This window comes from Dermacentor andersoni, chromosome 1 (genome assembly GCF_023375885.2).
Source record: "Dermacentor andersoni chromosome 1, qqDerAnde1_hic_scaffold, whole genome shotgun sequence".
NCBI classification, from domain to species: domain Eukaryota; kingdom Metazoa; phylum Arthropoda; class Arachnida; order Ixodida; family Ixodidae; genus Dermacentor; species Dermacentor andersoni.
Genome location: NC_092814.1, coordinates 315,842,963 through 315,868,979, shown reverse-complemented (window position 1 = coordinate 315,868,979; position 26,017 = coordinate 315,842,963). Strand labels below are relative to the sequence as shown.

Sequence of the window (26,017 nt, the reverse complement as noted above, 5' to 3'; positions counted from 1 at the left end):
CATGTGAAGTGCCTAAAGCGATCTGGCCACGCGTCGGCTGCGAATGTTCGACATCTGTTGTGGCTGTGGCCAGGGGCAAAGGCCACAAGAGAAAAATGTGCTTAGAGATGCCGAGACACGGGCAGACCAGCCGACAGACTACGAACTGTTGAACATGAACAAAAAGTCCCCAGGCCATTTACGCAGCCTCTCCAGGAGGAAGGACTGCACGCATTTGTTTATATAACCTGACGAATGGCAATTCGTGCGATTAAAAAAAAAGCTACTATAGTATACGTGCGTCAGTGGCAGCTCTGGGCCGGCCGGCTAGTGCTGAAGTTGCGAGAGCGTCAACCTCCTATACATACACATACTATGCACATACACGCGAAAGAGTAATATATATTGGCACCACCGGTGCACGCCGTAAGTTTTTGTTGTTGCTTTCAGATATGGCACGTACCCACGTATGGGTGTCACCCAAGTCCCCTGTGCACGAGGGGGGCACCAAAATGCGCTTTCTGCTCCCTCTTTCTTTTCTTTTGAACTGGAGCCTCTGCATCGTAGCGTCATCCGTGAGCACCGTCCAGTGCTCGTCACCATGCAGGAAGAGACAGTAACGAGGTGGGCATACCGACGCCCAAAGGTTAACAGCGACCTCTGGTTCGCATTACAGCCGATCCGTAAGATAGGTCTCCGAGGAAGTTCTTGCATCTTCACGGAGACTTGGGACGCTCGGCAGGCTGACAATAACTCGATGAAGAGTATATCTTAAAAATTCTTTCGAACGGACTCGTACTTAAGGTGAGCGAGATGAATAAGGGGAACCGAGAGGCTTGATTTTTGCAAGTTACAATCATATAAAGAAAACGGACAACATCAGGCCAGGCAAAGCGCAATGGAAAATAACTGGTAAATTTACTCGAATTGGGGGGGGGGGGGGGGGGGAGGGGTCAGGGAGGCGGGGGGATAATAAGGAAAGCTGGCGAAAACACAACTTGTTGCAGTTGGGAGCAGAACCCACATCTCCCGCTTTACGCGCTTGGTGCTTTAACATTAAGCTACGGCGGTGGCCCTCCTCCCGTCGACTTTCCTGGATATTTGTGTATGCCTATCAAATTAGCCCTGGGAATATTAGCAAGCGCCGTTCACGGGCATTGTTATATTTTGTTATTGCATCTTTTCGGGGGAGACCCTTACGTAATTTATAAACGCAGCACAAGAATAAACTTTCAGGTGACCGTGGTTTATGTCTTCTCTATCAAGGAGTTTCGCTGATTCACAAGCTTTGCCTCATATAGCTAAATTGTTTAATTGCAGATTCTTTTTTTTTTTTTTTTCATATGGATTGACGACAAGTGACACAGAATTTTTACATATATAGCTGCTCATAGGCGTCGAACCATTTCTCTGGAGTGCCGACGATTTTCCTGAACCTGGCGTTGCTGCTTGAAAGCAATCTGGGAAACGGGGGTCTTGCGCATTTCTCTATACTTCCCTACGTCTGATGCCTCAGGTTTCGGGCATCCGTTGAACGGGATTTGTACACCTGTTACTCACTGTCATTGCACTCATTAAAGGAAAGTACGTGTTTTTCCCTGTGGGACTCACGTCAAAACTCCTTATCGTTTTGTTTTCTTTTTGTTTTGTCTGCCTGAGCGTTCATATGAGAAATTTTACTTGCCCTCTTCACCAATCCCTTTCTCAGGGTATGTGCTATAACTAGAGAAGAAGAAGAAGAAGAAGAAGAAGAAGAAGAAGAAGAAGACTGCACTGCGCAGTATGCCCCACCAGAGAGGGCAAACCAAACCAAATCAGCCGGTCTTCGTAGGGTGCGAATCAGAAGGCAGCTGACGACAACGAGGTGTACCTGAATAATTTTTCTCTTCATCTCAGAAAGTCGAGAGGACATCTCAGTACTTATGCGGTAATATCGAAGGCCTGTCCACCAGAGCGAGAAAGTGCCAATTCGTGAGTGTATTCGCTCGGGGAAACCTCAACTTGGCCGAGGTAACCTTGAAGAATCCGCGCGAACTGGGGTCAGTCCAGAACTTCGGGATGCCTAAAGCTTTGCTCAAGCAGACCGATGGAGACAAGAGCATACCCGTAGCGCGATTGGTCGAGAACTGCCTCCTGGACAGATTCCAGCGGGCCAGTGGCTCCCTAGGCGCCGACTACCTTGGCCCGGTGGTCAAACTCTCGGAGCCTGAAGGCTGCACACATGTATCCATTGTCAGCTCTCTCGGCTCCCGCGTCAAGCCGAGGATGACTCGACGCTTGTCATCAAATCCATGGTGCGTAGAAGGCTGACTCTGCACGCCAGTTTCAACAGCGACGCGAACGACGGAAAGCGCGCGTGCCCGATATTCTCCGGACCGCTTAGACGCGCCTGCAATCCAACCTGCGGAGCTGAAGCAGGACCCTGCTTCAGCTCCGCAACAGATGTGCAACAGCGAAACTTACACAGTTGCATGCATAACGCCATGGATGTGCTCTGCTTGGAAAACCAACGAAAGCACGGCAAGACCGAAGCCATTGATCATGATCCGGGCAACGCTGCGCATCAGGCAAGATAGAAATTACATGCAGAGATGCACCAGTTAAGGAAATCTTTATTGAAGTGCACCTGATGCGCTATCGGATCTTTACAACTGCACTGGCCCCTTCTTCGCGAAGAGAAATATTAAAAGCGACGGGCTGGATTTATTTCCTTTATAACTGCATCCTACAACGTATACAGGTGTTAAAAATATGCCCAGTTTTGGATTTGATGCTTCCATGTGTTCTTTGTTTCTTTTCCTTTCGTCTTCGCTGTTCGCATGCTATTTTATGGTGAACCATAATTAGTACTATTTCCCTTACGCAAATAGACCCCGAGGCATCTTCTGAATTTTTTTTCTTATATGATCTGATTCAGTTCTAGGCATATTAGTAGACATTTCTTGTAACCAGTTTTTAAGGCAACCCTTGCGTGTCACACAAAAAAGTGTGAGCTGGCCTAACACATATGTGGCGTATTGGGTGGCAATTTACTCTCAGCAGCGTTCTTTGAATTTTGTGCAACAGTCTTTGTACATTTACTGCTTCCATTTCCGTTGTTCACGAACCGCAGGACCCCGTGCCGCGTTTATTCTTATTGACATATTCGAGCGCTCGTTTCAGAGCACCCTGGCAGGGCGCCTAAGGCAGTGGACCGCAACTAGGCTTTTCTTCTAGTGTAAGCAAGGTCAAGTGGCGATAGCCAATTACGATAGCGTCACGACCCACGCATTCTCTTAGCACAGATACAAAGTGGGCCTGCACGACTTTAGTAAAACATCTAGAGTTTTTTGCAACGACCACGCGTCAAACATGGCCGTTAGTGTCGGCGTAGCCTTGACGACGTACCGCGACTCTCGAATGGCGCGTACCCTATACACGACTCGGCGTCACACTTCGCTGTGACTTCCACGGCTTGATGTGGGCAGTCATCTCGCTTCCCCTTGCGCGCACAAAGCCCAAGGCAAAGAATAAACGGGTGGTCTATACATGCCCGGCAGAGGGCCGGCGGATTAGGTATACGGGTATTATATACTGTCGGGCCGAGCACGTGTATATGGTGTGAACGCGTCGAAGTGGTTCTGTGCCTGAACGGTACGCGCAAACGCCGAACCACGGTCTGGGAGTTACGGCGCGGGATCTTGGCCAGTGTGATCAGTTTCCACTCGTTCAAAGCGGATTTGTCGTTGATGCCCCCCCCCCCCCCCCAAAAAAAAAAAGAAAGAAAGCGTTAGCTGGTCCTAACGTGTGACTGTTTCTGCGTTTTCGTGCGCGTATGTATTTATTGTATATTTTTGGTTCTTACACTCTCACTTCTGTAGTAAGCTTTGTGGTGAGACTATATATGATTAATTAGTTAACTAGATCAAATTATACTGCGCTAAACACTTACGTCTTACTATTGACGTAAGAAAGCTTTACGTGCAGTGATTGATTGCTACAGCGATAGCGCTGCTGGTGTCACCTTACTTTAGCGCTTATAGAGCGAATCTGGGGGCCGAATTGTTGAAGCTTTTTGTTCGTGAGGGCTGTTTACTACTGGTCGGCTGCCTTCGCTTATTATATGTCCAACATGAGGAGTGGCTGGAATCTGCTCTTACAAAGTGTTTCGGCGTAAGAACCGCAAGCTGCAAATGTGATGGGGTAGGTATATATATATATATATATATATTAATTCCGAAGCGTCACAATAAAGGCGCGAAGCTTTCCCAGTAAATGTCGCGACACCCGCCTCAGCTGCAAGTGAGATAAGCCGCGAAGATTGCCATTGTTCCACGCGAAGGCATGACAGATGTGACCTCAGCGCAAGTCAAGTTTCGCGCAGCTGCTTTGCGGCAGATATACGCGTGGTCGCGTGTGCCCGTGTGAAATTCAGGATGGCTATACGTTCGCCGTCGCGAGGGCCGCCTATAATTCACCGCTGCACGTAGCGTTCATTTCTCATAACGCCGCGGGGACTTAAGAAATGCGCGACCCGACAGCGCGGTCACACCTTCGTGTAAAGAGGGCGCTAATTGTTTACGGCGCGCGAAAAGATAGGCCGCCCTCTTTCGTTCATATGCATATATGCTCACGCCGAGTCAGGCTCAACAAATGTGCTGTCAGGCGAAATTGCTGCGAACAATACAAGGGCGGGCTCACGCCTTTCCGGCGGTTCACGATCCGGGCGAGACGCGACGTGAACGGAAGGCAAAGTGTAATAATGCATGGAGGCCTTCCTGTATACACACGCGCGCACCAGCGGGAAGGCGCGTTTAAACGCACGTATACGCCTTATCATTCCCGGCATGCGTGTCCCGCTCTGGTTGTCTCTTTATCTCGTCGGACCGTGCTTGTCAAGCGCAGCCGGCGTCGTTCCCGATTCACGCAGTATACGCCGCCCAATAGTGTCGTATACATAGACGCGTCGCACGTCCTATGTAGGCCCTGAAGTGTGAAGGACCACTGCAAAACTGTGCCCTTTAACAGTTACACGCGCAATTTCACCCAGGGTCCTGCGATCCCTGATTTTACTCAGCCTGGCTTGCCTTTATAAGGGCGCTTATCAGAGGCGGAATCCTAACGCGCAACCTCTACAAGGGGTTGCGGATTCGGCGTCCTCCGGCCATTGGTTGTCTTCTAACCAGATTTCCTTTCATCTGTGGTCTAATAAAAAAAAATTATAATTCTGCGAATCCCACGCGCTTTAAGCGACGCTCTCGTTTCTCGTTAGTGTGTTTACGCATATAATTTGAAACGTTCGAGCGCAAACGTACGGCGTTCGCTCAACGTAAATGTGCGGCGCTCCAACACCTCTGAGACGGCCGACTAAAAACCAGTGTACCGCGCACACTATTATGCACCGATCCGCGAACTCGTCCCGTATGCGACGCTGTTTCTCGCCGACGATTGAAAGCATTTCAACTCCCCCATTCTTTCCATATGGTGGATAGTGGCTGACAGCCCCTTCTGTTGCTATCGTGACGGCGCAGCTGGGCAGCATTCCAAACTGGCTAACGAAAACTATATGTATACTCTAACGAAAGCGCAAGGGCACACCTTTTTTTTCTCCTCTGCTTCACGCGTAACCGACGAAACCGGTGCCTGCGTGCCGGAGGAAGCATGCTCGCGCGCCGTGAGAACGTCGTCGGCGAGGCGTTGGTCATGTGTGGCGCGGCAGTCGCGGGCGTCGGGTCGCGGCCCGTCGTCCTTTCGTAACGAGAATCGGCTCGTCGGGAGACAATGGGCAGCGCGCTGCGGCGAGTTATGCACCTGTGACGGGCCCCGGCTGCGTTCGCCGCCGTCTCTCCATTGTCTCGCGAAACGAGTGCCACTCCAGCACGCGAAGGCGGGGAAATTAATAAACGATAACGACGATAAAATAAAACGCAGGACGAACGATGTCGGCGTGTGATGTGTATAAACGGAACCGCACTTTCTAAACCTCGGTGCTCTGGACTGCTCCTTCTCGGAAATCTGTTCTCTTATGCCTGGAGGAGGCGAGGAGAAGCGAACAAACGGGAAAAGAAAAATCGCTAAAATGACTGAGGAAGGTCTCTGGGTGCATATAGCCCCATTCCGTTCGCGTATTCTTTCCGGCTGCCTCGCTTGTGATGAGCGAGCCTGCAGCACGCGACGCGAAGTTGTCGCGGTTGTTCCTCACGCGCCTCTGTTGGTCTTCTTTTTTTTTTTTTCATTTGTGTCGCATTTCTTGTGCCTTGGCTCTTTGCGAGCGACCCGTGTTTCGTAGAGCCGGCCGTAACTGATACTCTGTTTTTATTTTTATATTTATTTTTCTCATTACTTTTTTTCTAGCATCACTTGGTCGGTCTACTTTCGAAGGGAGCGAAAATTAGTGCTTATCGCGTTTTCATATACTAGTCTGAAAGAGTACTCAGAGTTTCTCATATAAAACGAATTCTTGCCACATCTTGACCGGTCTAAATATGGGAATATGTCCTACCAGCGAGTTCGGGCTGGCCCATCTTAACCTTCGTTGTTCGGGTTCTGCGGATCGGCTGCAGCTCTTGCATGTTGCATTCCGGCGTTGTATACAATTAAGTGGGATATCACCGGGCGTCGGTAACAGGTGGCCTCTATTGGGTTGCTGTGTGGTGGAGTGCGAATTTTGCGCGACTCTCAGGAGTCTTCCGTGAGAACTCTTCGGACACGGCTTGTGCTTAAAATTAAAATGCGCGCACGCGCGTGTGTTTATTTGTGTGTGCGTGTTCACATTCTCCACTTCAGTGTCCCACTATAGAAGTGGCATTCGTTTAATTGCCGTCAAATATCGGCCTAATTTCGCAGCTGCGCCTCGATTTCTCGTTGTTTTATTCAAACGCTATCGGCGCAAGCAAGTGCTTTGGAAGGCGTAATGAAATTCAGCAACAATGAATTAGGAGCTATGTATACGCTTCCCCTTGCTGCCATTATAACGCTTCAGAGCAAAGGGCACTCAGCCAAGACACACGAACGCACTTGGCAGCAATTCAGTCGCACTTGATCATCTCTCCTAGCTCACGCGAAGAGACGCGCACTAAGTAAAAAGTCTCCTGGCTCGAAAGACGCACGCAACGCATTGAAACGTTCATAGCGTCCAGCCCTCGAGATCTGGGTATACTGGATGAGCCATAATTACTGTCGCAAACTTTGACCAATCATTGTGCAACTGATTCTTTAACATTTCTCCGCATCTTTTCTTCAAACATTTCTTCCATGTTTCTTCTGTATTACAACCGTGTTTTATGCTGATTTGTTCATTTTTCGCAAAACGGCACGCCATAGATCACATCGACCCGCAATCTCGTCACTGAGCAAGGTCGGACATTCTCTTTCCGAAATGGCCAAAGTTCTATAAGTGCACGGAAAGATTGTCCACGGGGTTGTCAAAGATGGCACACATAAGGACTTAAACCGCATTGGTCACCCTGTCTCTGTGGCCGTTTCTCATCTTAAGAAAATTGTGAGGGAGAGAATCCAATGCCAGCCACGGAGAAGCATCAGAAGGCTGGCCTTGGAGCTGAATGTGTAGGCGACAACAATGAGAAGAGCCGTGTTCGCCTACAGGTTCCAGAGGAGGCGTGGACTGACGGAGGTGCAGAGAAAGGGAGGATTGCAAAAAACGCCGGCTGCTGTTGGCGCGCGTCGCGAATTGGGAACACAACTTTTTTATTCTCAATCCAGTAGAGGCTCGTCACAACACTCAGAAATCCCGTGTGCTTGCTTCGATGTCAGAGCTTGCTGGTGCAGCCAGTTGGACAGTTTCTTAAAACTCCCGTGGGGCGTCTGTCATGGTTTGAGCATGTGGTATACCCACCACTGGCCGCATTCGTTCCTCTTGTATTTGTAACAAGAGGCGCGAAGATCGACACTCACAGGTTTCATGAAAGATATCATAGAGCCTCATTCGCAGGCCCCTATCCCTGTCTCACTTCTGCGAGAAGTTTTGGGACTCTTGCGGCAGGACGACGCCCCAGCACAACGATCGAAGAGGCAGTCAGCACCGCAGCAGTAGTGTCGCGCTTCCACGCCCTGCTTCATTCGAGCTGGCCACTGGCCGGCGAGCTGCACTGACCTAAACCCAGTGGACTTCTTTGTGTGGGCTTTTCTTGAAAAGGAGGCCCGCGCCCATCAGGCCACCAGCATTATGGCCCTGAAAGCATCGCTGGAGCTCGCACGGAGAAAACTTCCCTTGAGGATGCCTTGCGCGGCGCGGCTGCAAAGCCTACCCTGAACTTTTAAAGACCGTGATCAATGCGATGAGTGGATACATTGGTTGAATAAAATGTTTTGCGCTGCATTCAAGATATATTTTGGTAAATTCCGTACAAAGTATTTCTCGATTATTTTTTTTTAATTCTCAATCAAAATATTAGGCTAAAACCTTGTGACAGTACTTATGGCGCACCCTGTATTAACGACTGGGCGCAGCCAACGAAACTGAATTGCGGTTGGCTGCAAGATGGTTCTTTGCCACCTTATAAACGCCAGGTTGACCCAAGAAACCAGGTCCCTGAAAAAGTTGAATGTTGTCCAGGACGCGCGCTCCTTTGCAACAGCGTTGAAAGTCTGTGCACTTTTGTTAGAGGAGCTGCCATCATTCAGCGGGCCCTGGCTCAGGACGAAGGCTCGCTGATTTTGATGCCTGCTTTAAAGCAGAAGTAGGCCGGTAGGATTTATTCAGTGGAAGGTCATAGAAGTTCGATAAATTGCCACTGGCCATGACTTCGAGCGTTTAGAAGTAAGGAGCATTACGTGAGAAAGCTTCTTGGTGAATAGGTCTCACTATAATATAGTAGTTTGTGCGTTTCCGACCTTCCTGGAATACTATATAATCAGTCATCCATAGCAGCTGGATAGTGGCGTGTAACATGGCCGTCCTTAAAAGAATGGTCGGGTTGGTCATCTTACAGGCTTGCGAATCAGACGGTATGCATTGATGTGGCTGGTGAGCCGTTGTTCGATTCCATTCACGCTTTCTTGTTCTCTAACATTCTCCCCTGAATGTCGAATACTTGTGAACCCGCACCCTCTTATGGAGTTGCGCAGTAGTTGAGACAACATATTTTTCTATGAACACATGAAGAACGGCGTTTTAAGAGACGCAAGTCGTCAAGGCGCAATTTATGCTTAATATAGTCTTACCTATACCTAAAGGATTTGGGACGTACGACAAAGAATAAGCTGAATAGCCACGAGATCTCGAAAAAAGAAAGAAAAAGAAGGAACTCTGTGGTTGAGCACTCGAGGCCTCGATTATGCGTTTGTACGTATAGGAAAGGCCACCATCGTTGGTTCTAAATTGGTGAAATGTATCGCGAATTAATAGTATCGTCTTCCTTCAGCAAAGCAAGATAGTGTTCATTCGCGAAGTTTGTCATTAGCTTTGCACCACGGGTTCACGAAAAAAAAAATCAACGACAAAGAGAAGAACTAGGTCTCATCGCGCTCAACGGTCTCTGCCGCGAGCTTGTAGTGTTGTAATCGCACCGCTGGCACGAGTTGTTGGGGTCTCGGTGCTGACGCCCGTTATTGCCAATGGGTCGCAAGCCCCAAGGGTAGCGTTGGCCTGGCGGCCTGGGGCACTGGAAGCATCCGAAGGTCCCGGCAAAGCATGAGAAGACTGGTAACAGAACAACTGGTTTATTCTAACATAGCAAAAGAGCGGCCGGTCAGGTCGACCGGAGTGGAGAGACGGGAGAGCACGTAACTCAACAGTACAAATCGGAGCCTCTCCTCTGGCGTCCGGGGGCAGCTGCTCTTATACTCCCGGCGTCGCGGTCCAAAAGGGAAGGAGGGAAGGTCACGGGATGAAGGTCACGGGACGGCGCAGCAGGAGCCCACGACGGCGCGAACTGTTGAGCCGAGAGACCTCCAGGCTCCTCATTCGGGGAACTCCGCTCCCCGGCTGCCGCGCTTTGACAAGCGAGGGCACACACACACACACGCACACACGAAGACACGTGGCACTGAAACACGCCTGGACACGCTTGGCGGGTAGGCGTTGCGGCGGCGTCGAACAGGCCAAAATGTCCGCCGTTTTGAACAAAGCCCCGGCGTCCGTTGCATCCGCGCCGGCATTACCGCGCGTTGTAGGCGAAACGTAACAGACCGCCCCGCCGGGGGAAGGAGATCCCGATGGTCAGGGGACTGCATCCGCTGTCCGGAGGGATGTCGCTCGATGATGCTCATAACCGAAGTTGGGCGTCCTTGGGCGTTTCTTGAGCGCAGCGCACAGAGAAGGCCTCGTTCTCACGTTCAGGTGCACACAGGACACTGCAAAGTGACTTCGGGAGAGTTGACATTTTTGTTCTCGTTTCCGGCAAGCGTTAGAACCACGCCAAAAGTCAACCGCTCAGTCAGCAAGCACGGCACAACCCTCACTAAGCCCTGCCAGGCTCTTTCCCCTTTTATACTGCTGCCTAGTTCCTTACAGTAGTTTAGCAGCACTCAGAACGTGTCCACAAATCGGAAAAATTGCACTAAAAAGCACATCATCACTTTGAAACACTACACAAAAGCAATAGGTTAAAAATCCTGCCTCAGGAAGAAAAACATCAGTAACAAGCAATTTTGAGGCTGATTCCCACGTTAGGGCTTCGACTTAAGCCATCGGCGTTACCGTTGAGACTCCCCTTTTTGTAACGCACCTCAAAGGAATATTGTTGCAAAGCGAGGCTCCAGCGCAGGAGGCGGCCATTTTTGGGAGAGATGGTCTGCAGCCATTGGAGAGGGCAGTGATCCGTTTCAATGATAAACCTCGAGCCAGCTAGGTAACATGACAATTTCTGAACGGCCCACACGATACACGCACACTCTTTCTCGGTGGCGCTATACGCCTGCTCACGACTGGTCAGCTTACGACTAGCATACAGGACGGGGTGTTCTACTTCTCCATTTTCCCGTTGGCACAGTACAACGCCCATGCCTCGCTCACTAGCATCACACTGAACAACGAACCCTTTTGTGTAGTCGGGCGATCGTAGCACAGGCTGGCTTGTTAGGGCGCTCTTTAGGGCGCTAAAAGCTCTTTCCTTCGTCTCATCCCAGACGACTGTTTGCGGCTCTGTCTTTCTTAGAGCATCCGTCAAGGGAGCCGCGATATCAGAGTACCTGGGGATGTACCTCTGATAGTAGCCGGCGACACCTAAGAACGACCGAATATCGGTCTTCGTGCGCGGTTGCGGGAAGTCTCGCACAGCGGCCACCTTTATTTCAGAGGGGCGGCGTCGACCCCGACCAATCACGTGTCCGAGGTAGACAACCTCGGCCTGTGCTAACTGGCACTTGGGAGCCTTGACTGTCAAGCCCGCATCGCGCAGGCGGGTTAGCACTGCCCGCAAGTGCGCCATATGCTCAGGCCAGGATGCGGAGAATATCGCTACGTCGTCTAGATACGGTAAAGCGAATTCTTGCTGTCCCCGCAACACTTTATCCATGAGGCTTGAAAAGCAGTATGGCGCGTTCTTCAAACCAAAACTCAAAACTTTAGGACGGAATGTCCCCATTGGTGAAATGAACGCCGCATACCTACTAGCCTCTTCTGTAAGTGGAACCTGCCAATAACCCCTGACAAGATCTAGGGTGGAAATAAACTGAGCGCTACTCACTCTCTCAAGGCGCTCCTCGATGTTAGGGATCGGATAAATTTGATCCTTAGTGATGGAATTAAGCCTGCGGTAGTCGACGCAAGGACGAGGTTCCTTGCCCGGTACCTCAACTAAAATCAAAGGGGAGGTATAATCACTCTCACCCGCTTCAATAACACCGAGCTGTAGCATTTTCTTTACCTCAGCCTCCATAATATCGCTCTGGCGGGGTGACACCCGGTACGCCTTGGATCGTACTGGCTCTGGGGAGGTAAGTTCTATGTCATGAGTAAGGACAGAAGTCCTACCAGGCCTCTCAGAGAACAGACCTTGAAACTCTTGTAAGAGCTGGTGTAGTTCGGTTTTCTGCTCAGGCGACAGCGATGCTTTACTTATTAAGTCACTAATGACTTGATCGGTGTCTTTCCTGTTCGTCACTGAGCCTAGTCCCGGAAGCTCGACCGGAAGCTCTTCTAACTTTCCCGCATCGGAAATTTCCTCTCCAGTATCTGGTGCCTTTAACGCTACAGGCTCAATTTTATCCCGTTCGGGCGTGCTCTGAATACTAGCTTGCTGCGCCTCTGACCCTTTTTCAACGTTCAACAACGTCGGCCCCGCAACTACCGCCTTTGCAGCGAGCTCCCGAACCTTCGATCTGGTTAAGGCCTGAACGCTAGCCTCACCAAACAAAAGCCCCTTCTCGCGCAGGAGGTGATCGGACCTGTTTGAAAATAAGTATGGGTACTGGGGGGCAGCATAGATGACACTGCGGCCTCCGTCTCAAGTGCTCCGAAAGGTCCTTCAATAAGCACTTTTGCTACCGGCAGACACACGCTATGAGCTTCCACTGCTTGCTTGATCCATGCGCACTCGCCCGTGAACATATCGGGTTCTACGTAAGAGGGGTGAACTACATCCATTGTAGCTGCGGAATCGCGAAGCACTCGGCACTCTTTCCCGTTCACGAGGAGGTCTCGCATGTAAGGCTCGAGAAGCTTCATGTTCTCGTCAGTGCTGCATATAGACAAAAACACGACTTGTGTTTTTGTTTCTGGACACTGCGCCGAAAAGTGACCCGGCTTCTGGCACGTATAACAAACGCGCGCTTGCCTCGTCTCGAACCGCTTTCTGCGTTCGGCTTCGGTTGCCGCCGTCTCCTTACGTTCGGTCGGACTGCTTTCACTCGCATCCGCACTACGTGTATCCCCCTTTGCTCTCATGGGCGTGAACTTTGGCCTCTCAAACTTGGAGCCAAATTCACCCTTTTGACCGTCCTTAGCTCCGCGAGCCCGACGCGTCACAAACTCCTCGGCTAACTCAGCGGCTCTAGCCACCGTACTAACGTCTGGCCTATCCAAGACCCAGTACCGCACGTTCTCAGGTAACCGACTATAAAACTGTTCTAGCCCGAAACACTGCAGAACTTTCTCGTGGTCACCAAACGCTTTCTCTTCTTTGAGCCACTCCTGCATGTTTGACATAAGCCTGTACGCAAACTCTGTATATGACTCACTTCTGCCTTTCTCATTTTCCCGAAACTTCCGACGGAACGCCTCCGCTGACAGCCGGTACTTTTTTAGCAGACTCGATTTCACTTTGTCGAAATCCTCTGCCTCCTCTCTCTCCAAGCGAGCGACTACGTCGGCCGCCTCGCCGGGTAGCAAAGTGAGCAAGCGCTGTGGCCACGTTTCCCGAGAGAACCCCTGCTTCTCGCACGTTCGCTCAAAGTTAACCAGGAACAAACCAATGTCCTCTCCAAGCTTAAACGGCCGCATCAGGTCAGTCATTTTGAACAATACTCGTTCTCCTGCACCGTGTGCCTGACTTCCATTACGAGCGCGTTCCATCTCTAACTCGAGGCGCTTCATTTCCAAAGCGTGTTCACGCTCTTCTTTTTCTTTCTGTTCTATTCGTTCACGCTCATCTTTCTCTTTCTGTTCTTTTCGTTCACGCTCATCTTTCTCTTTCTGTTCTTTTCGTTCACGCTCATCTTTCTCTTTCTGTTCTTTAAGTTCACGTTCCTGTCTTTTTGCCGTCTCCCTCTCCTCAATGGTCTCAAGGCATTCCGACAGCTCGTCATCCTCAGCTTCTAACTCAAGAATAGCCCTTAGCAGTTCTGGTTTTCTGAGTTTGTCTGAGACATCCAGACCCAACTCTCTCGCAAGCTCCAACAATTTCGGTTTGCGCAACGACTTCAAATCCATGGCTGCTCTGAATGCTGCTTTCTCTACTGCCTACTATTGTCTTGCCGCAAACTAACCCGGTAGCAACGACAACCACAATTACCAGCTCTGTTTCTAACACTAACAAAAGCCTGGCAAAACTCAGAAGAAGAAAGTCCCGCACTCACCAAACCTCGCAGCCAAGAATTCAGCGCAGTCGTTCCGCTGCAGGCAACCAGTCATCACACAGGGCTCGTTGCACTGCTCCCGGATGGTCGTTGAGCTGCTCAGCATACAGTCAACCGCATCTCTTCGCTGCTGGCCTCCGTTGTCGCGATCTCACCGCTGGCAACCAGATGTTGTAATCGCACCGCTGGCACGAGTTGTTGGGGTCTCGGTGCTGACGCCCGTTATTGCCAATGGGTCGCAAGCCCCAAGGGTAGCGTTGGCCTGGCGGCCTGGGGCACTGGAAGCATCCGAAGGTCCCGGCAAAGCATGAGAAGACTGGTAACAGAACAACTGGTTTATTCTAACATAGCAAAAGAGCGGCCGGTCAGGTCGACCGGAGTGGAGAGACGGGAGAGCACGTAACTCAACAGTACAAATCGGAGCCTCTCCTCTGGCGTCCGGGGGCAGCTGCTCTTATACTCCCGGCGTCGCGGTCCAAAAGGGAAGGAGGGAAGGTCACGGGATGAAGGTCACGGGACGGCGCAGCAGGAGCCCACGACGGCGCGAACTGTTGAGCCGAGAGACCTCCAGGCTCCTCATTCGGGGAACTCCGCTCCCCGGCTGCCGCGCTTTGACAAGCGAGGGCACACACACACACACGCACACACGAAGACACGTGGCACTGAAACACGCCTGGACACGCTTGGCGGGTAGGCGTTGCGGCGGCGTCGAACAGGCCAAAATGTCCGCCGTTTTGAACAAAGCCCCGGCGTCCGTTGCATCCGCGCCGGCATTACCGCGCGTTGTAGGCGAAACGTAACAGTAGGCAGTCGCATTCAGCGCATACTGCACCATAGCGCGACATCGGCGTGACTCACAGCGTATGATCATATTTCGTTCGTGTGTGTGATGCGGACTCGCCTCGTCGTGCAGTATTGTTTTATAAATTATTCATTTGCTCCTGCGTGTGAAATAACGGCGCCTAGTTTGGATCATGGCACTAAAGCACACGGCGTCGTCTTCACCTTATTCTCGTCATCATCTTCCTTACACGTATGTCACAATCCCTAAAGTGAAGTATTTATACACTGCCAACGAAAATACCTGCAAAGCGACGTGCGCCAATGAGGCTATGGCTGCAGTCCCATGGCGGACTCCCTGAAGCGTTGCCTGCACGATGCGTGGGCCTTCCAGGTGCTTTCTCCGAAGTGGATGAGGCCGAGCGCGAGAGGCAATGAGCGGAAGCAGCAAAAGACAGACGGAAAGCGAGGAGCCACATAAAGATGTCAAGCAAACGATGAAAATGTAGGACATGCAGTGTCCCAGCCGCTCTGACCTGGAATACCCAGATATGCATGCACGCGGGGCGCTGTCGGGCCAGTGAGCATGCATGCGCGGCCTCACATGCTGTACGCGCAGGCGGGGCCGTATTGTCTTGACACCTGGAACAATTAACGCGTTCGTGAGCCCGTGGATCACTTAATGACGCAGAAGGACCAGCTCGCTGCCTCCAAAAAGAATTCTTCATGCGGTACAGACAGCGGCCAACAATTAACTCGAGACACTGGAGGTGGCCGGTGATGGGCTACACGGGCAAAGGAAGAGAGAAAGACAAACTATTTCTTCGGCGGGAGTAACTCAGGCGTCTCTCTGTGTGTGTGTGTGTGTGTGTGTGTTTGTGTTTGTGTGTGCGTGCGTGTGTGTGCGCGCGCGCGCGCGTGCGTGCGTACGTGCGTGATTGCGTGCGTGCGTGCGTGCGTGCTAAGGAACGACCAATATAATTTGCCTATACCTATCGCAGATACATGCATCTGTGGTTTACGTGCGCTATATTTGTATTTCGGGGCTGCGGCCGAGTCAAGCTGTTTCTGACAGCTTTTTCTGCAGCTCCCCCTGTCTGTATTTTTTGAGGCAGAAATAAATAATTATTATATGATAACGTACATTATTTGGCGAGTTTAACGTTCGAATGTTTACGGACGCTAAGAAACAACGTTGTCGAACATGGCGGCACTCATGGCTTCCGCTGCAGCGCGAATTTTCGTGATGGCTACACTGTCGCCATTGTTGAATGCCAGCCACTGTTGAAATCAGCTTTAGCTTTCTCTAAACTCACCAGAAACGTCAGTTACAAGCCCGTAGAACGTCTCACTGTTGAGCTCGTTCGGTGATTCCGGCATCCGTAGGCCCAACGAGACGCGTCGCGATAGAAACGACGCGGTATATAGTTGCTAATGGATTGTCTCGATTTGGATATGTTTGGCATGAGGCACCAGACGGCGTTCAGTCCTTTAACGTCTTCGTTACAGTTGCGTTCCCGCGCGCTAAATTAAAGTATTGAACGGACGCGCACCGTAACGTGACGCAAAGGTGCTTGCGCTTACGCACATAAGGCGACAAACGCTATTCTAAAGTTGTCTAAAGAGAGCCTTAAATAGAGTTTGCAACCAAATGTAAACGCGTTGATTACGTAAAGAAATTGCGTCGTTCTGTCTGGGCATATGCTCCGTACGTTATAGGGCTTCCGCGGTTTACGTATACGCTATACGCTAACGTACGTTATTTGGCACATTTAACGTACGCATGGCGGCGCCCATGGCTTTCGCTTCAGCGCGAGGTCTCGTGATGGCGTTATGCCCCCGCTATCGTTGGCTGCCAGTAATGTTGCGATTAGCTTTCGCTTCCTCTAAACTCACCAATCTCACCACTTCGACTGCCTTTTCATGTGTTTCTCCCATCCCGAGATGTCCCTCGCGGACCCCTCGCAGCAAGGCCCGATGAAGCGTGCGTTCTTCGGCGCTCGTTGGTGCGCTCTCATTTCGCTGCAGTGTGATGCGTTTCAGCTTTTCCAGCATCGCTATATGAGCGGGGACGCAGGAGGCCTACCCATCTCAGCTTCGTGGGTCCCATCAACTTCCGCTCCTTACGCCAGAGGCGTATCACCGCTGCACCGTACTGCTACATAGAGAGCCACGAGCTCTCGAGTTGGACCCTCATTCACAGTTGACGTCAGCGTTGCCGCATGCGAAAAGCTGCGCGCTGTAGCTGCTCTCCCCGCCAGTTTTTGTTTCTCCGCTGCAGCGTGTTTGCGCGACACTGACGCAGCCACGTGCGGACAGGCTCGTAAAGGTATCACCGAGTCAACGAAACATGGACTCGGTTTTGTGCCTCCTAACTGCTTAAATCGCGGTTAATAAAAAATAAAATAAAAGAGAAAGAAAAGAAAAGGAAGTACGCCGATAATTCACATCATTCCCATGATTTGTGAGCAGGATGGAAAGCGACTGACGCACGTAAACAAACAGACGATTGCCAGAGTTCGTGGGGTTGTGTAAAATAGACGCAGCAGTGCATTAAAATTCTATTTTATTTTAGCCGGGTGGATTTGCTTTCGCATATTCTGGGCAGTGTACGCAAACGTCTGGCGTCAGAGTGTGCTAACGTCCGGAATTGCGACAAAGCGTACTTGCCGTTAAACTCTGGATTGACTCGAAATAATGTTGTATGCTGCTTACGGTGTAGACGCAAAATATGGCCGCACGGATTATTGTTGCGTTAGTGGAATCCACTGTAGCCTGCATTTGTACGCGCTACGTACTTTTAAAACTAACGCATTTGAAGCGTTCGAGCAAAGCGTAGGCACAAACAAGAATAGGGGAGAACGCACGTGCATGCGCGATTATCAGCTCCACCTTGGGACTGCAGTGTTAAATCGCGACCCGTTGCAAATGTTCCTGTTATGCAGAATTGTTACTTCAAGGCTAGAAGAGGAAGAGAGGAGTCAGACTCCACCGTTCGCATTTTGTCGCTGTCATAATGTTTGCGCCAGCAGTCATGAATGTCCGTAAGGCTTCTGTGTGCTTTGAGTTTTTGAGGGGGTTGCGCGAATATTCAGTTTCGAAAACGAATCCACTATTACAGACTAACTAATCGTACTCGTGTTCGAGAGGGAACTATTCGGGATTTTCGAATATCGAAACAACCGTATAAACTGCGATGTAGGTGGGCCCAGAATATAGGTAGATCCCTGACCTTGGCTTAGCTTATAAACTACGACTCACTGTGCTAGAGACCATTACATGCGAGGAGCGACTACTTCAGCTGTTTCTTTCTTTCTTTTTTTTTTTGTAAAAAATCCCGATCTGTATACCCGTTTATACGGTAGCCAAACATTTAGTAAGAACCGACCAGTAAAGTTTGGATACTGTTTTGCTCTCCGGCTGCTAAAGAAAGCATCGCAAATTATGATAAGTGAAGCAAGGACAAGAGCTTTCTAGGCAATGCGGAAATAAAATGGACAATGCAAGTGTTGTTTCTGGTTTTCCGGCGGAAGCCTTCATGACAACCTTTGAGTTTTGCTTGCATTGTGTCAGTTACTGTTTTTGGCAGTGTAGTCATGCAGTATTTCTATTTCTTAAGCTACGGCCAGTGATGTTTTTCTTTCCACGGGCCCTTCTACATTTTCTTTTTAATGGCACACAAGTCATCTAGCAGCTTTCATTACTTCTTTTTCCACAACGTAGGAACTTCGAAATTTAAGAACAGTGCCAGGAAACGAAGACAAGAAAGTGATATGCCTAACGTTCGTCTTAACTTTTTTTTTGGGCAACCATTTATACAGCGTTTTTAAAAAGCTCCATTCCATACAGCAGTCGCTAATTCTTATAAAGCTTGTTTGCAACCAGGATATAAAGACTCGCCGTGGTTGCTTAGTGGATTTGGTGTTGCGCTGCTAAGCACGAGGTTGCAAGATCACACCCCGGCCACGGCGGCCGCATTTTGATGGGAATGAAATGAAAGAAAAAAAAAAGCCCACCCGTGTACTTAGATTGAGGCACCCGCTAAGGAAATCCAAGTGGTCAAATTTAATTCCGAGTCCCCCACTTCGGCGTGCCTCATAATCATATCGTGCTTTTGGCACGCAAAAACCCATAATAAAATGATTTAATGATGTTGAAAGCCTATTCGTGCAGTTCCTTAACGACATTCAGTGATTTGTCAGTGATGGATAAGTTTAAAACTGATCCTTGATATTCGCTTGCTTGCACTAGTCGGTGCAGGCGTCGTAGAGAATTTTGCTGGAATTATTATTCCAGCTGCAATATATGCGTCTGCGTTTGAATGTTTGATATTTGATTCGATATTCGATAGTTACTGTTCGTATTCAATTCGCAAATGCATAAGTTGACATTCGCAAGCTTCTGGTTAATTATTATTATTATTATTATCATCATCATCATCATCTATACGAAATTGTGGCACATAAAAACAACAACAAAGAGGTGGCTGGCAAATGCCACCAGGAAGGGCACGACGCCTGTTTGCTCTAGAAGAACGGCACATAGAAAAAGCATGGTGAGCGGAAAATAAGAGAGTGCTTTCATATATATATATAATGAGCGAATAAGAGGAGAGCGCTTTTGTTTCCGAATCATCGTGTTCCGAAATCCCGATCTATGTCTATCATCCCAGTGCGTCAAAATTGTGCTTTAATATCAAACGATCTCACATCTATACTTTTCGTCGAAACAGGATCTTCCTAGGTGGGCGCGAATGTCTGAGGCACTTCGAGAAGTCGAGGGGAACCTGTTTTAGAACCGTTCCGTTCACCGTCAATGACGTGGGGCCACTTTTTCCGCTATTTCCCGAATCAGTCACGTTCATTTCTCATTAGGTACAAGGTGAGGTAGGAAATGCGGACGCCGCATCAACAATTGCATGTACGTACAATGGCGCCTGGCCGCATTTTATCGCAGGTTGCGTCCCAACTCTTTTTTTTTCTTTCTTTCTTTCCCCACCGCACCAGACATGCAGGCGTCGTCGCCGAACACAGTATCAAATGCAAGTCGCCAGCAGATGCGATCTCTGAGCAAGATAACAAGTAAATCGAGCCATCGGTTTTGGCAAAACTATTTGAAAGAAAGAAAAGCTGCGCCGGCTAATTATGCAGGACCCTGTGCGGGGTTGCGCGAGAAAAAAAAAAAAAAACAGACTACGAAGATAAGTTACAATAGAACAAGACACCCATTCGTGTCTGCACGTGTTTCCGCGGTTAGTTATCTCGAGTGGTACACGCTGCAGGAGGTGCACCCTCATGCATGTCTTGCTTACGTTCTCGAGGTTCGGCTCCCTACAGGGCAGGCAATAGCGCTTTCCGTGTTGGTTACCTTATCGGACGCCTCATCTCTTCTCTGAGGGGGGAGGGGGGGGGGGGGGGAGAGGTTGACAAAATAGCCGTGCAGTCGCCGTTTGAGGACCCAACTTGTTCGCCGTCGATGGCGACTTGTCGGGGCCGATAACGGCCGCCTTATTAATGGCACCGCTAGCTAAGCATCTGACAGCTCTACTGCCTCGATACCAGTCGGAGATATCGAGAATTAAGCATGCGTCTCCGGTGCCACTCTCGCCCTCCGTATAGGGTGCCTCTGTGCGTTATGAGAATGGGAGCGCTGCATAAGTGAATAGAAACCGAAGTCGCATCTTTCTTGAAGTCGGAAGAGAAGCGCAGAAGAAAAGAAGGCGAGATATGACGGCGTAAAATGACAAATGCAAATTAGATGGCGCAGGCATTTGGTGATGTGCGCTTCCTGCAAAGGCTGCAACACTACTGGCCGGGGACCAAGTGTATACGACGGCTGCTTCTTCCTTGTGCCTTTGTGTCGGAGCGGGAACGCGAGAGAAAGCCTTATCGCGGCTTCCGCTGCCTGCTCAGCTGTGTGGTCCCATGGGACTGCGGCCATCCAGAACTGCCGGCTAATCCTTATTAATGTCGAGGACCCCCATACTCTGGTAAATCAGTAAGAAGCGCGTAAGGATTCCGCTCACGACAGTACACAATATATGAGAAGATTGTTCCGATGCGAAGCACTGACACGGCTCGCACCCCATATACGTTGCAGAATGTGACGAGGAAGCATTTGTGTTTGAATAAATGCTAGTCATTTTTTTCTTCTTCTTTACTATGTGATAAAGAAGTGACTGAGAGGGGCTCCGTCGAAGTGAAATGAGGGGCTCGAGCAGTTTATCTCGCGGTGAAACGACAGAACAGACGGGGAGGTTGATGACTCGCGCAATTAAACCTCGGTCGCGCGCGGCAACCTGCCGGTAAACAAAATCTTGCCGGCCGGCTACAGCTGGCTGAAAAATTAACGAAACGTGGATTGCCGAACGACATTATCTTTCGACACAGACAGGGCAGCCGAAATTCGCTCTCATTTTCGTGTCACTTTGCTTTAGCGGGAGTGTATCTCAGCATGCAGCGTCTTCCTCATTGACTCTTCTTACATGCAGGTTCCCCCTGCTTTTTTTCTTTTTTTTTTTTTATGCTCCACCACTACTGTATTTCTCAAATAGTACTCACTGCACGTCCAGATTTGCCGTTTGGTACATCCCACGTTCTTGCATTTGGTGTCGCATCAAGCATTAAGAGCTGCTCGCAACAAGAAAAACCAATATCGCTCTTCGGTCTATCGAACGACACAGGGACGGAGAGGGCATAATATATAATCGGCGTCGTGGTCGAAAACGTCTTTGTTATGCCTTGAGTATGCCGCCTGATTTTTCTCAGCATACTTCCGCTCGGGGGCTCCCCGTGCTCCGCCGGGAAGGGACGGGAAGCAGGCTGTCGGTTTCATATGTTCAAATGGACCACGCGGGCGCACCTGGATATACCTCTATCGATTAGGTTATGCTTGACACACGTCTTAAGAGGACTTCGCAATGCGATAGCGCCTATACAGTTTGTAGAGCTAAGCGTGCACAAGCTACTATTGTCTCACTTGCAACGCTTCACGGAGCCCCCCCCCCCCCCCCCCCCTTGCCTGTGCATGCACTCAACCTAATTTTCCTTACGCCCGCTTTTAACGTAGCCCACGAGCGCGTACGCGCATCGTAGGATGCTTGGAAAGACACCGGGCCAGTGTTCCTTTCGGTGCCTCGCGGAACCGGTATCTCCAACGTGACGTTATTATTCGGCGTTGTTTTGCTCGTGACGCGTCAGCGCGGAAAGAAACAACTTCCTTTTGCCGAACTGAGATGCGTCAATTTCTTGGCTGAACGCGCCTTTAAACAAAAAAGAAGAAAGAAAAAAAAAAGCCGCCGGTCGACGAGGACCTCTTCGAGCTCGGCCAGGAGCGTTCGATCATCGGGTTGACGGCGCGTTTCGAGCTAAGCGGCGCGCGCGGCTTTTTCGCCTTCCTTCGCAGCGTCTCTGCCACACGCGCGTGGGAACTTGGGCTGCTTCTTCCCACGGTTCCCGTGCGCAGTCGCGGGCCGGAAGGCGTCTCGCGAACGGCGCGTTGCCCATGTTATTTCTTTTTTCTTTTTTTGGCGTCGTTTGTCTCATTCGCCCGTTTCTTTTCTCTCTCTTTTTTTCATTTCTCTTTTTGACTAACGCATGTTGGTTGCGTCATTCCACGCTTACTGGCCCAAGCGTGACGCTCGAGCAGTATCCATTTCTCTAAAAAAATTACAGAAAATATTGCACGTATATATTAAGCATTATCGGCACAGTATTTTCCGAAAATTAGCCCCTAGGTAACAATGCGCACATTGTAACGTTTCCTGAGAAATGTCACACACACACACACACACACACACACACACACACACACACACACACACACACACACACAGACACACACACACACACACACACACGCACGCACGCACGCACGCACACACACACACGCACACGCACACGCACACGCACACACGCACACGCACACGCACACACGCACACACACACACACAGGTGTGTGTCTAATGTGGTCCATGGCATGCGGATATAATTAAAAAGCATAACAACATTTGTAACAGAAATCTTAATCCAAGCAATTTGTGTTTTCATCAAGATTTTTTTTTTTAATTTGCATCCCACCATTGGAATACTTTGGTTCGCGCTTGACTTCAGCTGATAGCAGGTTGGCAGGACACAAAACCAACTGAATTTGCTCCGTTAAAAAAAAAAAAAGGTGGTGCATGTGCAGCATATGGTTTTCGGCTGTTTTATTCGTACTGTATTCTTTGAATATTATACGAGGTGATCATATTAAAATTTTACATAATTAAAAAAACCGCTTTGTGGCAGATAGCATGATTCTTCTTCTTGCGCTCGATTATTCAAAGAGGCGGACATCAATAGTATGAGAAATAAAATAGATATTCAACTAATTAACAAAAATCACCAGTTAACTTCTTGTTTAGTTACTTTAGAGTACATTGCAACCTACAAATCGTAGCAGGTGATCTTGCAAGACGTGTCCACTTGACATGAATTTCCAGGGTGAGAGAAGTTTCTAGATAATATTTCTCAAAATGCGGGACGAAATAGTGGACGTTGAGTTACTTTTATGTTTCAATTGCATGAAAGAGCGCTTTGTTAAAAAAGCAAGTGGAACAACAGTGCATTATTGCGGCGAGTTTAACGGCACATATCTCGAAACTAGTGTCATTCTGAAAATTCATTCCAAGTGGATGCGCCTTGTAAACTCACCGCGGCTACAATTCGTAAAATACAATACGTGCGGTAAAGGCGCTAATTAAGAAACGAATTAGGAAAATTATGTTAATTAGTTGAACATGTGTTTTCATTTCTCGGGCAAGTAATGTCCACCTCTCTGACTAATCGCGCTCAATGACTTGAATTATGGTATCTTAACAGCCTACTTTTAAAAATTCCGTAAGATTGAAAAATGATCACCCCATACATCAACGCGATAACAAACACAGTAGAGAAAAAAAAATATATGTAAAACGATTACGACACTGCCTAATGAGAAATTTGAGCGCATCTCGATACGTGTTTTCATTTCGCGATCTATTGAGGCAAAGAATTTGAGACCAATATCACCGCAGCGCAGCGACTGTCATGTGGGCTAGTGTCATCAGCGCCTTCGCTGAGGGAGGGGCTGTATGGAAATACTGGCACGATGGGCGGCATCGGAGCCAGCTGTGGAAGAAGGCTTCGACGAACGCGCGAGCACTGGCACGAGCGCGTTCGCGCGGTTACGCCGACGGACGCCGACGGACGCCGACGGACGCCGACGGACGCCGACGCTCAGCCGAGGAACGGGCGCCTGAGAGCTGCGCTCTAAGATAGACCGATATCATTGACTTAAGTGCCGCACTGCCCTCAATAACAAACAGCTGTACTTATTGGTTTGTTCAGGCTTGACATCATAAAGGCCCTGTGCTGTGTGTCCCAACAAGAACTGCGTCGACTACTGTCTGTCTGGGCCCACGTAGGTGGAATAATAGTGGAGACATATCACGGAACTAGTGATGTATGGTCAATAAAGCTGCCTTTCAACAATGTTCGCCAAATGTATTCGTCTTCTTTTTTGGTTGGTTTCGTGGCGACTGAACGTGTGTCGTGCACGTGGCGCTCCCAGTTCAGACTCGTGAAAGCGATTTGTGGCCCGCTCTACCACTTTACGGCGTAGGCGACCGCCAAATGTATACATGCACGTATTTCATGCAGTAGCACTGAAGTGCACAATATCGATTTAGTTGAAGTTCTTGTGAACTTCTGGTGGTCGCGGATTTTACTCCTCTTCGCACACACCGCCATCTGCCACCACCCTGGTTTGTATTTCCCGCCAATAGCTATGAGGTGAAGTCGAAGCGCGAACCAAAGTATTGCAACGGTGAAACTCAAACTCAAAAATAACATAAAAAAAAGATTTTTTTTTTTTATGTCGGTGAAAACGCAAATTATTTCTATTAAAATTTCCGTGCCGAAAGTAGTTATGCTTCTCAATTATAGGCGCGTATTTTTTCATGGACCGCCCTAGTGTGTTACCGATGTCTAAATATAGGTAAAAATAGCATTTGTGCAAAATTCAGCCTTTTATTTTTGATCCAGTGAGCAGCACAGCTAGAGGCTAAAATAAAGTTTTAGAAGATATTACTTGTTAAGCAAAATTCTATGAAAATAATTCCAGGTTTTCTTCCGTAACCGTCTTTTGTGAAAAATTTACCAACAACGCTATAATATGCGCATTTTTACCTCGGTGTTAAGGGTTAAAGAACATAGAAGTATTTTGTTAAAGTGTTTTCTAATGGAAGAAAATGTTCGGACAACGCAAAAAGCGCAAATTTTGAACGAATGCGCAAGACGGTCGATTTTTGGCAGATTTTGTTTCGCCCCTGGTTTTCCACCGTTTCGTGAAATTCAAATGGCCCTCACGCCCCCGGAAAGTTTTTTGCGCTCACAATATATCGGGAATATGCTGTGCAACTAATGTTTATATACGTGGAATTTTTTTGTTGTACCTTTTTTAGAGAAATAGATATTGGTCGAGCGCCATGGTTGGAACAGTTGGCGCGGAATGACCCTATATACTCCATAACTATAGATTTTCTAATGATTCCTTGGGTTTTCCATTCTTCTCGCCTTGTACATGAAATTAACTCAAACGTTGTGTCACGCTGCTGCAGTAATCTTAGGGATTAGCCACTCGACTCTACGCTTGATAACAAGAACGGAAAAAAAAATTGAGGAGCCGTTCCACTCTGAAGGTCGATGACCAGCAAAGCTGTAGCACTTCACACAGGGTTAGACGAGGGCACGTATTTATTTTCATCATTTGGCTATGGTAGTAACGATAGCTTCGTGATGACTGTGATATGCACTATAAATTATGGGGTTTTACGTGCCAAAACCACTTTCTGATTATGAGGCACGCCGTAGTGGAGGACTCGGGAAATTTCGACCACCTGGGGTTCTTTAACGTGCACCTAAATCTAAGTACACGGGTGTTTTCGCATTTCGCCCCCATCGAAATGCAGCAGCCGTGGCCGGGATTCGATCCCGCGACCTCGTGCTCAGCAGCCCAACACCATAGCCAGTAAGCAAACACGGCGGGTTGTGATATACACTGACTGAGTCGGTTGCAACCTTAGACAGAATCTTGGACAAAGTTGAATCTATACACGACCGTTGTTGCTTAGTTGAGTGACTTGGATTGATGTGGCACTTTAAACCAAACTCCTCCAGCACAAACTGGGGGAACCATTTCTTGTATGGTTTTGAAATTTCCACATTGGAGTCTGCAACCGTGACCACACGGATAGTGTCATCACGGCTAGCCCATGCAAAGT

General features: G+C 49.1%; 2 long non-coding RNA genes across 2 annotated transcripts in view; one reads left to right on the top strand and one right to left on the bottom strand.

Moving 5' to 3' along the window:
• The window catches only part of LOC129380998 (uncharacterized), a 161,053-nt gene that overhangs the window by 62,558 nt on the left and 72,478 nt on the right, over nt 1–26,017 (top strand). The gene's annotated exons all lie outside the window — the stretch shown is intronic.
• Nucleotides 1–26,017, bottom strand: part of LOC140214086 (uncharacterized) — a 93,225-nt gene that overhangs the window by 22,673 nt on the left and 44,535 nt on the right. The window lies entirely within an intron of this gene.